The sequence below is a fragment of the Ctenopharyngodon idella genome, chromosome 9, assembly GCF_019924925.1.
Source record: "Ctenopharyngodon idella isolate HZGC_01 chromosome 9, HZGC01, whole genome shotgun sequence".
Lineage (NCBI taxonomy): Eukaryota > Metazoa > Chordata > Actinopteri > Cypriniformes > Xenocyprididae > Ctenopharyngodon > Ctenopharyngodon idella.
The window spans coordinates 33003523-33018211 of NC_067228.1; the positions used below are offsets into that span (position 1 = coordinate 33003523).

General features: G+C 43.2%; 9 non-coding genes across 9 annotated transcripts; 1 reads left to right on the top strand and 8 right to left on the bottom strand.

Moving 5' to 3' along the window:
• Nucleotides 1–1236: 1236 nt before the first annotated feature.
• Nucleotides 1237–1318, bottom strand: trnas-aga (transfer RNA serine (anticodon AGA)). The gene has a single exon. It is a non-coding gene; the product is annotated as a tRNA-Ser (tRNA).
• Nucleotides 1319–1839: 521 nt separating this feature from the next.
• trnas-uga (transfer RNA serine (anticodon UGA)) lies at nucleotides 1840–1929 on the bottom strand. Its single transcript has one exon. It is a non-coding gene; the product is annotated as a tRNA-Ser (tRNA).
• A 10389-nt stretch (nucleotides 1930–12318) lies between these two features.
• Nucleotides 12319–12391, bottom strand: trnav-uac (transfer RNA valine (anticodon UAC)). The gene has a single exon. It is a non-coding gene; the product is annotated as a tRNA-Val (tRNA).
• A 263-nt stretch (nucleotides 12392–12654) lies between these two features.
• trnav-cac (transfer RNA valine (anticodon CAC)) lies at nucleotides 12655–12727 on the bottom strand. The gene has a single exon. It is a non-coding gene; the product is annotated as a tRNA-Val (tRNA).
• A 123-nt stretch (nucleotides 12728–12850) lies between these two features.
• Nucleotides 12851–12923, bottom strand: trnav-aac (transfer RNA valine (anticodon AAC)). The gene has a single exon. It is a non-coding gene; the product is annotated as a tRNA-Val (tRNA).
• Nucleotides 12924–13009: 86 nt separating this feature from the next.
• On the bottom strand, nucleotides 13010–13081 carry trnam-cau (transfer RNA methionine (anticodon CAU)). Its single transcript has one exon. It is a non-coding gene; the product is annotated as a tRNA-Met (tRNA).
• A 174-nt stretch (nucleotides 13082–13255) lies between these two features.
• On the bottom strand, nucleotides 13256–13327 carry trnam-cau (transfer RNA methionine (anticodon CAU)). Its single transcript has one exon. It is a non-coding gene; the product is annotated as a tRNA-Met (tRNA).
• A 6-nt stretch (nucleotides 13328–13333) lies between these two features.
• trnar-ccu (transfer RNA arginine (anticodon CCU)) lies at nucleotides 13334–13406 on the bottom strand. The gene has a single exon. It is a non-coding gene; the product is annotated as a tRNA-Arg (tRNA).
• Nucleotides 13407–14321: 915 nt separating this feature from the next.
• LOC127519438 (U4 spliceosomal RNA) lies at nucleotides 14322–14462 on the top strand. Its single transcript, XR_007931836.1, has one exon. It is a non-coding gene; the product is annotated as a U4 spliceosomal RNA (small nuclear RNA).
• Nucleotides 14463–14689: the final 227 nt, after the last annotated feature.

The window sequence follows — 14689 nt, forward strand, 5'->3', positions numbered from 1 at the left end:
GATTCTCCCGCGTGGCAGGCGAGAATTCTACCACTGAACCACCAATGCTTAGCTGCAACGACATCTGTACTCACAGGAAGTGAGGGTATGTCCCTAGCTCGTCGTAAGAGATGGAAGATGAAAAGGAGCTCGACGTCAGCTTTGCCTAACAGAAAAGGCCTACCTTGATCTGGACTCAAACCGGGGTTACTGCGGCCACAACGCAGAGTACTAACCACTATACCAGCGGTTCCCAAACTTTTTTTCTTGCGCACCCCCTTCTATGTCCCAACCGGGTAGGCGCACCCCCAATCCCACCTTCAAAAAAACCGCAACAAAGCTTTGTTTTATCGCCATATAAAACTCATGTTTAATCATGCGCAAATAACCAGAACACGCATGACAATAACAACATCAACAAAGTTTCAATATAATGCAACAAAGCTACGCACAAGCTTCCACTTTTAAGAGGACGAGTGACAGACACAGGCTCAGTAACAGAAAGCACGGTTATTTTCAGCCGCGTAAAAGAAACATTGCAGCAATAGGCTAGGCCTATTAAATGACCGTGGAGCTAGCATCATCATCATCATAACACAACGGTTATGGAAATTAGAACGACATTACATTGAATTAAATTGCAATGAAGTTACAAACGATCCACAACATTAAAGAGAATAAGCTCCGAAATAGATAAGACGTCCCACTTGACAGTTTCCCTGATTTCAGCCAGTTAAGCATATTTATAATATATATATGGAATGAATGAAATGAGTTGGCACGCATATAGCCTAGCCTGCAGTGCATAAAAGAAGAGCAGTGCGTAGAAGAAGACAGCAGCTGTCTTCTTCTACGTTTCTATCAAAAACTAATAAATTATAATTTTTTATTTAAAATAAAAGCGATTACAAAGGAAATGTTTACTGTTCATGTTTTTTTTATTGTATGGAAAAATCCCACTTAAAAAAAAAGACCGCCATTACATTTTTCCTCTCGCGCACCCCCTGGTGGCAGCTCGCGTACCCCTGGGGGTGCGTGTAGCACACTTTGGGAATCCCTGCACTATACAATCACAATGTAGCACTGGCTCGCTCCTGTGGGTGACAGCTGCCTGAGTACAAAAGGACAATGGCTTGTTTGTCCGATGAACAGATAGACCGCTATTCCATGCGAGGGATATGGAAAACACAGAAACAAACAACACAGCCATGTTTCTTAAGCCCTCACGACTTCCAGCGCAAAGGTGTCACAGGAGAACATAGTTGGCAGGATTCGAACCTGCGCGGGGAGACCCCAATGGATTTCTAGTCCATCGCCTTAACCACTCGGCCACGACTACAGCAAGTGTGGTGTCCTCCTGGCAGTTTTCGTGCAACACGGTCCCAACAAGGAGAAACCAAGCTGCCACGTCTCTGGACCCACAGTACCGGACATTTTGTATGTCTCTCATATTCGGCACACCCAGTTGACTTCACAGGCGCTCTTTCCCAATGAGTTGATGATCTGAATCAGGTGCGTTGAATAAGGGAGGTTCACAAAACATGCAGAGGCTCGCCAGGTTTGAAAAGCGCTCTTGCGGAGAGTCACAGCAGACTGAGGCCTCCAACAAAGCGACAGCCCCTTCGCCCAAACAGGGACTTGAGCCCTGGACCCTCAGATTAAAAGTCTGATCTTGTGAAATCAGAACCAGTGGTCCTCCAGAAATGCAGCGTTTCATAGCTCCGCTATGCATATTTCTCTGCAAACCATAACGCTGTGCCAAGCAAAGGCCGTGAGGTCATCGGGGGCTACCAAAGGGATGGCCAAAGGCCTCGGAAGGCACAAATCTCATCACAGAAAGCTAAAGCAACAGGGGCAAGTTGGCCCGTAGTCGGCAGGGTTCGAACCTGCGCGGGGAGACCCCAATGGATTTCAAATCCATCGCCTTAACCTCTCGGCCAAAAACAGGGCAAAAGGGACTGCCACAAGGGGGAAAGAAAGGGAAAAGAAAGGGAAAAGAGAGGGGAAAAGGGGGGGAATGGAAAGGAAAAAATTGAACACACATGAACACACAAAGGATTTAAGTAAAGGGTTTGATTGATGTTTGACTATACAATTTATAATAAAAACTTTAAAAAAATAAAATACTGATCTGACAAACACACCACACACTCTTGCCAGGACTTGCACCTGGAATCTTCCACCCAAAGGATGGATGTGTTACTATTACACCACAAGAGTTGTGTTTTTTTTTTTTTTCTTTTTTTTACTATCACACCACAAGAGTTGTCTTTTTTTTCTTTCTTTCTTTCTTTTTTTTTTTTACAAACGCTGCAAATTAAGCACTGCAAACACAGCAACTAAAAACAAAATGTTCACAGCACAACACATAGCACAGCAAACAATTAAAAACTGAACTATATACAACTATATAAAAAAAAAAAAACTAAATAAAAACCTAACTATATACATAACTACTATATACACCAATTAAAACAAATCAAAGAGCTCCCTGTACAATCTCCTTCCACTGTGCAACAGAGAGGCCTGAGGCTGGGCAATACCACCGACCCTTCAGCTGAGTGTGGCCAGTTGTCTTGTTTTTTTAACAGCCCACAGTGTTTGCAGATATAGTGGTATATATCCTTTGCTAGGCGTCTCCGTGGTGGTTCCCCTCTAGCTGCTCGTTCCTCATCCTCTCGGGCAGCTTTCTGCATTCTCCAGGTGCGCTGCCTGGGCTGAGTAGAGGGACAAGTTTGTGGTGGCAGGTTATCAGGCGGCTGGAACTGGGGAGGCGGCTGTGGAGGCAGCTGGAACTGGGGAGGGGGCATACACTGGGAAGACTGAGGCACTGGTAGACCTGGTGGGTAGCTGGGAAAGGGTGGGTAGGCCCCAAAAGGGGAGAATGCAAAGTGTGGTGCTGGTGGGTATATGGGAATGTGCTACAGAAATTATTAAAATTTGAGACAAATATTTCAGTATGTGCATTTAAAAAATTCCTAGTGAGTGCTTTTATTACAACACTCAATAAAACACATTTCGCACTGTGATGCACTTGTGTTGCAAAATGGTAAAAGCACCAAAAGTTAAGCACAACTACAACACAGTTGTCATCCTTTACACAACGACTCAAAATTGTTCACACTTGTTTCTAATGATGTGAAACCAACTGTATGAAAAATACAGGCCAGTTCAGAGTGCACAGGTGGCACAGGTGCTGAATGATGATATCAACAATAGATGGAAACAATAATAATTGATGATCTTTACAACGGAACTGAATTGACACTGAATTGACTTCAGCTGAACAATGACACTATTTTCTTTTAGAGATGCTGTACAGCCAAAATGAACTCTCTTTGTATTACTGATCATCATGTACCTGTTATCAATGTAAAGCTGCTTTGAAACAATCTGTATTGTAATAAAGTGCAATAGAAATAAAGGTGACTTGACTTGACTCAGGCTGGACCCAACATGAAGACGTGATGCTGAAGCAGAATGAATCTCTCACTGACTTTGATTTTGCAGTTTTTTTCTTGTTCTTTTTTTTTTTTTTTTTTTGTGTGTACTGTAACATGCTTTTCATTTAGAGTTTTCTTGACCTTTAAGGCTTTTGCATTCAGACTACTGTATTTTTACAGCATGCAAGTGCTGAATATACAGTCATTCAATACTATATAACAGTGTTTCTCAACCAGGGGTCTGTGGACCCCTAGTGGTCCTTGACGTAATGCCAGGGGGTCCTTATAAAATGTCTGAATATGAATATTTGTATATTTTGACATTTGACATGTTCCCATAAAAGAAGAATATAATATGTACATGTATATGTATAGTATAACTGGTGATATGACTGAATATTGGACAAGTCAACTAACGTGGTATTAAATTATACTTGATTGCATATAGTCATCACAAAGACATTAATGATACCAATGAGCCAATATTATTATTATTATTATATTATTATTATTCTGGGGTCCTTGAGGACGGTTCTAAATATGACGGGGGTCCATTACTCAAAAAAGGTTGAGATTCACTGCTATATAATATTCAATATAATAATGTACTTGCAGTACATACAGTATACAATATATTCACCTTACATAGTTGTGATTTCTATACTTTTATGTAATTGCAAATTTGTTTACTGTGATACAATATGCTTTTTTTTTCTGTAACTACATGCTCTGGATGTTGTATTCTCCATTTTGTTGATGTAGTGTCTAATGATCTTGAGTACAGGTGAAAGTGTTTTGAAGCAATTGTTTGATTTTGCCATAAGAGTCAGAGGTTTTGTGAATTTAGTTTGAAGATTTGGATTTATGTTTAATGTTTAGGGAAAATGAGTGATGGTTTCAAGAAATGTGTTTTAGCAATTCAGAAAAACTGTAATGACTTAAAAAAAAATGCCTGGTTAAATAAAGGTTAAATAAACTAAACTAAAACTAAAGCCCATTGTCTTTACTTAGTATAATTTTTAAAAGAAACATTTACAGGAAGGTTTTATAAGTACAATCTTGATATACTATTGTGATTGTATAAAAGTATTGCACAAAAGAAGACTCACCACGAGGAGACAGTAGTGGTGTTTATCGGGACCAGAACCAGGTTAGTCTGTCCTAGAACTGCTCTGCTGTCCTCCAGCAGCTGTTTTAAGTGGCTGTATACCATCACAATAGATTGTGGAATTGGCAGAGTTTTTCCTCTTGTGTCCTTGGGCCTGTTCCGTGCTTGCTTAAACTCTTTAAAAAGCCGTAGGCAAACACATTCACTGACCCTGTGGACTTCAGGGTCCTGAGCCGCCTGCCCATGAGTCATGAACAGTCTATGGAAAAGAAGGAAGATATAATCTGGACTGTATAGTGGGTTATAAACTAGTGAAGATCCAAATAGTCAAATTACCTCTCTGCTGCCTGCTGTCCTGGAGTAGAGCCACTCCGCTTCCTGGATGCTCTCCATGGTCCTGGCAAAGTCTTCTTCTTTACCCGCTGGCTATATTTTGATGGCACCTTGTCCATGGCATGCAGAGCCATGTACAGCTGGACTATGTTGGCCTCCTCTTGTGATGACAAGGCAGTGATTGTTCGGTTTAGGCCAACCAGGTAGGCTGCCAGGGCATCAACTGCCTCCCAGCCCAAGACACCTCTAGAATCACACTGAGAAAAAAAGTCAGCCACAGTCCAATAAATATATATGGTGTTGTAGTAAATATTTTAACTTTACAAATGGTTGACAATAAGTGTTTCGCACTTCACCAGATACATTTTTTTTAAAAGTAAAAGATAGTACAGGATAGCAACATTACCTGCCGGATGTGCTAGGACTTGCAGTGTCATCCTCCTCTTCCTCACTGACCTCCTCATCAGGGGATTTGGGTCCAGTGTCACCCACCTGACTGGTCACCTGGGCCTCCACGACAGCTACTGAAGGGTCAGAGTCACCAGCCCTAAGATCAGCTGCATGGCACACAGTCGTGTCAAAACCACTGTCATCTTCGGGCTCCTCTGAGGGGACTTCAGGCATGTCACTGTGATCACCAACGTCACCAATCAACTGGTCGCCTCTATTGGACTGGGCCAACAAGTACTCCACTGCAATACGCTCCTCTGCAATAATTTTTAACACATTGTTAATGGGGAGAGGACACACACACACAAACACAGGAGAGAGAGAGGAATACTCCAATGCTCAGCATTTCCCTGAGAGATATCTTACCAGTGGGTTTTCCTGGAGGGGTGAATTCTGGCATCAAAGCACTACCAAGGACCCGTTGGCTCATGTTGTTAAGATGAGACATTAAGCAGACATCAAATGTCCTGACGGTTGAGGCCCCCACCACAGATACAGCTTCTTTTGCCCGGCTCATGTTCCACCTCGAGGCCCCCTCTAACATGTACATTTGTGTGTGCATGGCATTGCATCTCCATCCTAAGAATGAAAATGTACAGATTCAGTCAGCAATTATTTCAAACTGAGGACATACAAATTTAATGACACAGTTATAGAACAGTAACATAGAATAATAAGCTGGTAAATTCCATGAAAACAAGCCAAATCCAGGTAGTACCCAGGGTTCTATATCTGTAATGTTGAAACAATAGCAATCTTTACAACTTAAAAATCTACAGAACATTATGCAATTTAACATTCAGAATTTACCAGGAATGAAGGCACACTGGTGGCGGTGAAAACTCTCCAGAGAGGATGACCCCCTGCCACACCTAAGCACATTTAGGACTTTGCCACCCTTCTGGAGTGTCCCCGTCTTTGTATACAAGTCTACATGTGGGGGGTCCTGGATGCACTCGAGGTGTTTTTGCTGCATCTCCCAAACATGGCGCATGCTGTCAGCCCTGTAGTGTCGGTTAGCTCCCACACTGATTCCAGCAGCCCTGAAATCATGGCCCGGATCTCCTCAGCCCCGCGCGTCCGCCGCCTACAGTGCTTTGCCAGTTCACCTGGGCTGATGCTGGCCATGAGCTGTGCCTCAGTGGGAGCCTGTCCACCATGTCTGTTTTTCCACTCCCCTCTCTTGGCCGCCTTAAGTTCTTTCACATCCTCCTGATCCCACTCAAAGATACAGGAGGAAAGTTTAGAACAAAAGGTACCATAGAGAGGGTGGTGCTCTGTAGTAAGGCCGCAGTTGAATCTTCTCATAAAATGGAAGATATCTAGGCTTACGATACACTTCCATGGCCGAAAAAGATTTAGCACCGCAGGTGCACCTGTAGATAGGGAAAATAAATAATCAAAAAGCATGCATTTGATTTAATTTCAACATACTTTTCAGTCATTATAATTAATTACAATTACATTACATTGATGGTAATAATAATACTAATTACCACCAATAGGGAAAGGGGATTTTTTTTACACCACTATTAACTTTTGTAAAATATATTGCAATGCACATTTGTGACCCTGGACCACAAAACCAATCATAAGTCACACAGGAATATTTGTAGCAATAGCCAACAATACATTGTATGGGTCAAAATTATTGATTTTTTTTAATGCCAAAAATCATTAGGATATTAAGTAAAGATCATGTTCCATGAGGATATTTTGTAAATTTCCTACCATAAATATATAAAACATTTATTTTTGTGAGTGGATATGCATTGCTAAGGACTTCATTTAGGCAACTTTAAAGGCGATTTTCTCAATATTTTGATTTTTTTGCACCCTCAGATTCCAGATTTTCAAATAGTTATATCTGGGCCAAATATTGTCCTATCCTAACAAACCATACATCAAATGGAAAGATTATTTACTCAGAATAAGCTTGCCTTTCAGATGATGTCTACATCTTAATTAAAAAAAAACTGACCATTAAGACTTGGTTTTGTGGTCCAGGGTCTTTATCCACATTTGATAAAGTTAGTAATCTGAAAATCCCACCTGACTGACTGCAGCAATCCCGGTAAACATAGATGACCTCCGGCTCTGGCTCGCCAGCATTCTGGTAGCGTCTGACGACGGCCTGGCACAGCTCCTCCAGTCCTGCACCTTCAGCTGTTGTTAAAACACTGTTCAGAACCTGGCCGAGCTCATTGCCAATGTTGGTCATCCATGCAGCCGTGTCCCCAATGCCACCAGCCAGCTTTTTGGTGATCTGAAAAACAAGCATAAGAAAACATAAAGACATTATGAGACTTAATTATACATTTTCTTCTTGTTACGGTCCATTACAGCATATATAACACAAATGCACACTTTTTCATCATTATGATGAAATTATATCTATTCCAATTACTTAACATGGATGGCTGAAAATAAAACTCATGCTCAATCCTTCATGTACTGTACCTTCTTAGTAGAATCCATCTTTAGGATTCGGCCATAGGTGGAGGTAATCACCCCCTTCATCTCGTCCACATGGCTGAGGATGTCGTTGGAGTGGACAGTCTCAAACCACTGGGCGAGTGGAAGCGGCCTGAAGGGTGCAGGTGCAGAAAAGGAAGGTGCCGTTGCAGATTGGACCAGGGCAACCTTTCTAAAATGATGCTCACAGTCAGAGAGGTACTGGATGGTCCGTCGTGCCCACTCCTCACTGTGGACTTCCTCTACTGCTGACTGGAGGTAGGAGGAACTGTTGCCGCTGGTCCTTGGCCTGAGGAAGGTCACACATGTCCTGTCTAGGGCTAGCTGAGTGGTCAGCACTGCTGGAAACAGTGTCCTGTGTGCCACATCCAGTTGTAAAAGGATGTCCTGGCTCCATGGGCATACTGGCAACCTGCATACACTGCAGCGTGGATAGTCTCCACCCACCAGGTAGTAGCGGCTATCCATGTCGATCACCTCCCTGACCTTCGGGTAGATCCCTGAATGGTGCATCTTACGGCCACACTGTGGACATTTAAGAGGAATGCCCCACATCCTCATTGGTGCCCACAAGAACATCCTCTGTCGGAAGTACCACCCGGGCTCAGGAGGAGACGGCTTGGGCTGCATCGGTGGATAAAACCAGTTCTCCTGGATCTTCTGCCTCAGCTGTCCTGTGGGCTCATAGAGGCACTTGGCAATCCACACCCAATCTGCTGGCTGGAGAACTCTCTTGAACTGACTAGGAAGAAAGCTTTCCCAATCAGTAACAGCCTGAGGCAGAGGTGGTGTGGGCAGTGAGGGTGCTGGATGTGAGGATGGAGTGGGCTGCAGGGACGGAGTGGGCCGTGGTGGTGAGGGCTGTGGAGCTGGAGATTGGCGTGGGGATGGAGATGGCCGCGGGGATGGAGTGGGCCGTGGTGGTGGTGGTGGTGAGGGCTGTAGAACTGGAGAGTGGTGTGGGGATGGAGTGGGCCGCAGGAACGGAGTGGGCCATGGGGATGAAGTAGGCTGTGGTGGTGGTGAGGGCTGTAGAGCTGGAGAGTGGCGTGGGGATGGAGTGGGCTGTGGTGGTGGTGGTGGTGAGGGCTGTAGAGCTGGAGAGTGGCGTGGGGATGGAGTGGGCTGCGGGGATGGAGACACTGATGCTGGCAGTGGAGACGGCAAGTGCTGCGGAGGTGGCGCCAGCTGTGGAGATGGTGTGGGACTTTTTGATGGGCTGACACGTGGAGCCAACAGGGCCCCATAATGGTTGGACTCAATGTGTTGGAGGAGTCCAACAGCACCCTGGACCCTGGCCCCACAGGTGTCACACCTCTCTTCAGCGTGGTGGTCAGAGAGGTGCTCGGAGAACTTCTCTGCCTCCACAACCACACTACACAGAGAACACTTCACCCCCTGTTCTCCCTGTGATGTCCCTGCCTCCTCTGAGCTGCTGCCTGCCACTACATTAGGCCCTGCCTTATCTGTTGACTAGGAGAAAACAAAAATTAGGAACAAAAGAAGGCCATACTCTTCATGTTAAATAATTTCACCAATTATTCTGCAGAACTGTGCACTCTGATAACAGATCAGGGGATGGTCCATAAAATAGTCTATTACATGATACAGGGACTTATCATGCCTTTGATATATTATTTCATATACCTACCTTATGGAACCCACAAGTGCACACTATATGCCTGCCAAACAGGTCCACCTTATTCCCCCTTTGCAGGGGACAGGCATCAATCCGCTCCAGGGCCTCCTTCCATTTTCTGCTTCCAGGCCTTTTGCCTGTACTGAACTGGAAGGTGCCCTGGGCATACCTATAGCAGACGTCATTCCAATAGGCGGAGGATTTGCCTGTTTTGGTCATATCTGAAAAATATTGTGGAACAAATCAATGTAGTTGAGCATTTCTTGGCAGTGTCTTTTGGCTATGTTAATATAGCAACAGTAGAATTGTTAAACTGTTTTTTTTTTTTTTTTGCCTTAGGGCAATAGGCCTATCATGCTAAAGTGTGGATGCATATTAGAACCATATGGTGCATTCAAGTCCTCCTATGTAAAAAAATAAAAACTAATAACATTTTCTAATGCATATATTGGCACACCCACAGTAAATACAACAGTGTTTTTGAACCATACTATAGTAAATTGTAGTATTCTGTATATATTATAATATACCGTATAAATTGTAGTATTAACTATAGTAAACTGATAAACTGTAATGGTAACACTTTAGGTTAATTAGTTAACATTAGTTAACTACATTAGTTAACATGAACTAATAATGAACTACACTTATACAGGATTTATTAATCTTTGGTAATGTTAATTTCAACATTTACTAATACATTATTAAAATCGTGTTAGCTGTGAACTAACATGAACAAACAACGAACAACTGTATTTTCATTAACTAACATTAACGAAGATTAGTAAACACAGTAACAAATGTATTTCTCATGGTTAGTTCATGTTAGTTAATACATTAACTAATGTTTAACTAATGAACATTATTGTAAAGTGTTACCACTGTAATAAATACTGTAGTATAGTTTAGTTTTTACTACAATAAACTGTAGTGTATTGTAGTATAATATACCCTGTTGTAGAAAACTTAGTACAGTATTGGGTGAAGTAATTTGTTTATATTACTATAGTTGTTATATTACCACAGCAACTGTAAAATTACCACAAAATTACCACAACAAATTAATTCAAATACTTTACTATAGTATGGTTCAAAAACACTATAGTATTTACTATAAATTACTATAGTATTTTTTTCTTTAACACATTGTTGCCCTGAGGCAACAAACCAACATCTGGATCTGGGGTGGGGGGTCGACACATTTTATGATGGATATATTATCAGGGATCCCCAAGAAAATATTAAAAAATTATTTTCCCCCCAAAAAATAAAATGACATGCCATAGAGGGTTAACTAGCGTTAGTTAGCACTAACTGTCACACGTCAATGTTAAGTTAACTTGCCATAAGTGTACCGAACCAAATAATCTTTATTCCAAATCATGAATTAATGTTTAAACAAATAGGTTAACAAGAATTTGTAATTTGATAACGCTTACCTTGAATCTCCCCATAGCAGACTATGTCCCGTGAGTTGCAAACAGCGGGAATGTCACGACAACCAATCAGCCAATCAGCGGCGAGATTGGCCTGCATGTCAACTCGATTGCTGATTGGCTCTTTTTCGGTAGGACTTGATTGGCTCCTTTGCCCCATCAGTTCGGAGTTTTCGGATGTGCGTTAGGACCTGTTCGGATTTACTTTGGAGGTGTTCGCAACTCGTTCGGACTTTCGTTCGGAAGTGTTCTGAACTAGTTCGGAGGTATTCAAATATTGTTAGGAAGTGTTAGGAAGTGTTTAGCCGGCCGATGGCTGGAAGTAACGGCCACCTCGTCACTTGGCGTTCTGCTTGAAGTTTGGCTGTGGTGTTTTTCTGCAGCTATTTTTAGAAAGAGGACATTAAAGTTGACAGCAAGGTGCTTTGAGCGGCTAGGCCAGGTGCACGGGGCTCTCCGAAACACTAAAGCCATCGGACGACGAGGATGGGATTCGAACCCACGCGTGCAGAGGACAAGGAATTAGCAGTCCATCGCCTTAACCACTCGGCCCTCTATCACCCTGTTCTTGTGCAATGGATAGAGTAAATTCTCTGTGGCAGCAGATCATGCCCTTCATATTTTTCTTCCGAATACAAGCACCAAGTACCTTTTTGCATTCTTCAATGGACCAAACTTTTTCTGGTTGATTCCCAAATTTCTTTGTCAAATCCAATCTGACTGACTCAGTAACTTTTGAGTCCATGTGGTTAACCAAACCCTACAGCTGTCTGTTAACTCTTCTCTGACGGTGCAGAGGATAACACATTTGTACTGGTCTTAAAGGTTCTTTTGGATAGAGAATCACTCACCAACCCTTGGGTGTACAGGGAAATTCAGCCTGGATCTTCTTTTGGATCAGATCTTTGTTGTGCTTGAAGTTTCAATCTGGATTGAGGTGAGAAGCTCTATCCGGGTCACGGCACCGAAACTGTAGGAAACTTTTTCCTCGCCGAAGCAGAGACCAGGAGACGTTAGGACATCTTTCAAGAGTATATGACTTTCTTAGAAAGTCATCCTTTTTACCTTAAAATGCTAAATACAATGTACTTCACCATAGTATTCCATGTGATGTTATGTCAGGATGTAGGATCAGCAGATCTTAAACAGATTCTTAAATTTGTAATCCCACACGTGCGAGGTGAACGTGATAACCACTACACTACGGAAACCTGTCTTGTGGAGAAAGAGAGAAATCTTCTGGTGTACGCTTCATAAAAGGCTTATAAGGAAAAGAGTGCTAAGAGTGACAGTCAATGTAAATTCCACAAACAGGACAGAGCTCCTTCGGCATGGCAGTCTGCCTAGAGCTCCTTAGTACGATTGCCTTCACCTAGCTCAAAAGTAGGAACTTTGCAGCGTGGACATCCTCTTACTGGAGAGCCAGTTCGGCATGTATATTACAAAAGCCTCACCTGTTTCCGCCCAGTTTCGAACTGGGGACCTTTCGCGCGTAAAGCGAACGTGATAACCGCTACACCACGGAAACGCGGGGACTAAGGCATTCCGATCGTTTTTAGCGCACGCTTGTTGACGACGACTGAAACGGCAGACTGCGCAGTGCTCTTAAAATGGCAAAAAGCTGCTACTTTTAGTAGCAAACCAACTGTTTGCCATTACAGGAAACCTCACTGGTCGTTTGTTTTATTTTTGTGCCTTTTCTTTGAAGAGTTTACACCGCAAATTGCGCAGCAGGTGTACTGATCTGCTCAAAAGAAAATCCCTTAGGAAATGTTGGCAAAAGCAACTCCCTGTTTCCGCCCAGTTTCGAACTGGGGACCTTTCGCGTGTGAGGCGAACGTGATAACCACTACACTACGGAAACCTGTCACTTTCGGACGGAGACAGAAACCATTTGGCGCATGCCTCTTAAAAGGCGTAAAAGGAAGAGGAGCTAATTCCTACTGGTGTTGCAAACAGTTTATATTTTCGGTCAAAAGCTAACCGCTGTTTCTGCTCGGTTTCGAACCGAGGACCTTTCGCGTGTTAGGCGAACGTGATGACCACTACACTACAGAAACCTCTCACAATAGCTATGCTTTCGGAATAGCGTTTTGGTAGCCTTACTTTGAGTAGGAACACGACATGTATGTAAATGAAAGAGTTTTAGCAGAGGATGGTTTCGATCCATCGACCTCTGGGTTATGGGCCCAGCACGCTTCCGCTGCGCCACTCTGCTTGCTGTGAGCAACCGTCCATTCACAGGTTTTTTCAAAATGACTTGCGTTTAGGCGTACATTGAATGCTCCGCTGTCACAGATGAGATCTGTTGAAAATGGTTATGGTTTCAGAATAGCGTTTTGGTAGCTTTACCTCAAGTAGGAACAGAACGTGTTTATAAGTAAAACAGTTTTAGCAGAGGATGGTTTCGATCCATCGACCTCTGGGTTATGGGCCCAGCACGCTTCCGCTGCGCCACTCTGCTTTAAACCACCCCAGATGGGACTCGAACCCACAATCCCTGGCTTAGGAGGCCAGTGCCTTATCCATTAGGCCACTGAGGCTGTAAAAGGCCAGCACCCACCTGCCCCCATTACTTCTGCTTCAGTGACAACAATAGGCTTGGTGTTTAAAAAAGGCAAACAGAGTAAAGGTTTATGGATTCAGCACAGTGTTTTGCTAGCTTTTCTTTGAGTAGGAACAGGACATGAATATAAATAAAACCGCTTTAGTAGAGGATGGTCTCGATCCATTGACCTCTGAGTTATGGGCCCCGCACACTTCCGCTGCGCAACTCTGCTTGTTAGAGAAAAGCTCCTATTCACGGGCGTTTTCAAAATGACTTGCATTTAGGCATACATTAAATGCTCCTCTGCAACAGATGAGATCTGTTGAGAATGGTTATAGTTTCAGCATAGCGCTGTGGTAGCTTTTCTTCAAGTAGGAACAGAACGTGTTTATAAGTAAAGGAGTTACAGCAGAGGATGGTTTCAATCTGGGTTATAGGCCCAGATTTTGGTAGCTTTACCTCAGCACAATGAATTAGCAGTCCTAGAAGAACCTAGGGAGAACGCCAGAGTCTAGAAAAAGGTAACAAAGCTGGCATTGGACCTCCCTCAGAATATGTTTGCAGTGTCCTTGCACTCTTCATTATCCTACCCAACCTCGTAGGGGGCTCGTTGAATCGATCCCGAACTCAAACATGTTCTTGGAGATTGAGGATTATGACTCCTGCCCTTTGCTGCCAGGATACCCATAATTCTCTCCCCCTTAGATTTAAGGAAACAGCACACTTTTTTTCTTTAAGTGAAGAGAGTACAAGGAATAAACCTTTTTGTGCACATCGCTTGCCTGTTTCGTAGACACACCATTCATCCATCAGGGCCAAAATGCTGATTGAATGGTAGTTTAAAGCTTGATACCACCCTGTCGTTCCATGTGCAGATAGGTGCACAGAAGACGTTGCGACTTTCTCCGGCATTCTTTCGCAGAGGCAATATCGTAGCCTATGAGGTTTATCCGAGGCGTGATCATTGCTGGTTGAAAACTTTACCCAATACCCCGCTGGGATGACTTGAAATACAGTCAGCCTTGGCAATTTTTGTCAGCCTCTTAGGAGGCTTAATAATTGGTTGAAAAAAAAGAGTTGCGTTTTGGTTTCTGCCATGTGTTGCATTCGTTGTAGCAGTGAAAGCCCGAGTCTGATGAAGGCCTTCCTCAGAGCATGTTTGGAGTGTCTTTGTTTTCTTAATGGTCGTATTCTAGCACCAGCTGGCTTGTTGTAATGATCCTGGTCTCAACAATGGTTTCAGACATGAACACAAGCTTTTTCTGCAGCTATTCTTAA